The following is a 2,603-nucleotide window of genomic DNA, read 5'->3' as shown; positions in this document are numbered from 1 at the left end:
ATAATGACGTTGAAACTACCAGATCCTTGGTGGGAGATATCCAAGATATCCGTAATGACCCAAATGTGATTATGTTGGCTAGTGATCAAAAAGAACTAAACTTTCTCCTTGCAAAAGCAATTAATCAACTGCGTATGCAGGAAAACGAGATAGCCAATGCAAAAATAAAGGGATTACAAGCCTCTAACGATAAACTCTATAAACAGTTTGAAGAGATTAAAAACTCCTGTGACATATTTCAAACCACCAGTAGTTTCAAAGAACAGAGAAAAAGAAAATTTCGCCATAGACAAACGGATTCTGACTCCGATGAGAAGCCTTCCCTCAAAACCAGCAATCGATATAAACAATTAGAGAACCAAACAAACGACATGCATTTGACCAACGAAGACGAATCAGCCACTCAGCTCACTACCACCTCAAAAGACCAACCAAACAAGAGTGACACTCCAACCCCAAAACGAACAGAATTGATACAGTGCCTATTATTGTCGTATGTGACGTCCCAAAAGCGGATGAATTCTTAAAAAACTTAAACAAGCAAACCGGAAAAGAGATAACTGGCACCTTAAAAGGACGCCGCGTCGAAATACAGCCTGCAGACTCCGACTCACCTCGATTCATTCGCAAAATAATTGAAGAAACAAAGCTTAAGGCCCACACCTATTTATTGCCCGAAGAGAAGGTTTTAAAAGTCATAATAAGAAGCTTACCCATCACCACAGATCCCCAAACCATCACTCAAGAATTACTTGACAAAGGATTCAAGGTTAACTTTAATACATTATTAAGAATAAGAAGAGAAAATAAGTCAATGCCGCTATTCTTAATACATATACCAAAATCAGAAGAAAATGAGGAAGTAGTCAAATTCAAACGCACAAGTTATATGAACGTATCAACAGAATCATTACGCAAGAAAGCCGGCCCTCCACAATGTTATAGATGCCAGGGATTTTTTCACAGTTCCTTGCTCTGCACCAGAGACTGGATATGCGTCCGTTGCGGAAGCAATCATAAACCTATAGAATGCACCCATAGCCGCGACCAGCCAGCCATATGTTATCACTACGAAGGTCCTCACCCAGCCAACTTCTCAAATTGTCCGGTTAGACCAAAAAACAAACAAGTTCAATTCCAACCCAGCTCTCCACCAACAATCAATCCCTAGACTAACAGAAGACAAGACTTTACACCGCTGACATCAAACAACAGTAAAGAAAATTTCGCTCAAACCTCCATTCAAAAAGAAAATCCGACAGAAGAAACTACCAGCACCGCAGAATCCTCCCTGTCAAACCTCTTCGCCTTCTCTTCGCTAAAGACAATCTGGACAATAGTACAAGTACTCGAAAACATTAAAACCAAGAAATCCGCTCTTGACAAAATAATCGCAGTAGTCGAAATCATTGAAAAAATAGGAAATAATCTTTAATTCCAATAAATTCAGAAACAGGTGCAACATAAAAATCATCTCTTGGAACGAAAACGGTCTTTACCATAAAAAAGATGAATTATCCAACCTCATTATTGAAATTGAACCTGACGTAATACTCACACAAGAGACTCAGTTTAGACCAGCACTCAAAGTGGTATATGCTAATTATAACACCTACCGTACGGATCGGGAGACAGGAAGATTATCACATTTGTTAAAAGGAGCATAAAAGTCTCTCAAATTCCAAATCCCAGCACCACTTTCGAAAGAAACACAATAGAAATTGCAATAGAACACAAAAAAGTGAAAATTTCTATTATATACATCCCACCAAATAATAATCCTAGCGCACAAGAACAGGAACTGATTCACCTCCTTAATTCTAATACTTCTACCATTGTTGGAGGGGGACTTTAACGCCAAACACCCCTGCTGGAACCGGGGACCTGCAAGCAAGAAAGGAAATGACATATTTAATATAATTCAATCAAATAATTATAACATTCATGCCCCAGACGAACCCACCCATTACAGGTACGATAGCACCACCACAAATGACTTCTTCATCTCAAATATCATTACTAATAGATGCAATATTTCTGTAATTTCAGCCCTCTCTTTCGACCACAACCCCATTGTATTTGAAATCCCCATTAATAAATACATCCCCTCACTTAACAGAAGTATAGAAGTTACAAATTGGATCAAATAATCAGAAATTCTGAATAACTCCATACAAGGAAACGCATGCATCAGCAACAAAGAACTGGAACAAGAAGTCTCAAAATTTACCAACTGCATACTGCATCAATTCTGCTTTAAGGGAAGCCACCAATACTTTTTACATGAACAAGCCTTCCCTCTCCCAGCCTGCCGATATAAGAAATAGTATTAAAGAGAAAAACCGGATCCGTAGAAGATGGCAAACCACCAGAGATCCACAACTCAAACGCGAACTATATGCAAAAAGAAATCAACAGAAGAATCAAGAACTTCAAAAACCAAAAATGGGCCAATTTCCTAAATAACCTAGCTATAGAGGATAATTCCCCGTTTGACATTTCCCTCAAATTCAAGAAACCTTATAAACCTATCCCACCTATCCATGGTCCTAGTGGAATTTCATATACAGAAGAAGATAAAGATAAATCTTTTGCGGACTGTA

This window comes from Stegodyphus dumicola, chromosome 4 (assembly GCF_044657685.1).
Source record: "Stegodyphus dumicola isolate Sdum_Otavi_A_Nest chromosome 4, ASM4465768v1".
Classification (NCBI taxonomy): domain Eukaryota; kingdom Metazoa; phylum Arthropoda; class Arachnida; order Araneae; family Eresidae; genus Stegodyphus; species Stegodyphus dumicola.
The sequence above is the reverse complement of the archived record's forward strand: the minus strand, read 5'-3'. Positions refer to the sequence as shown.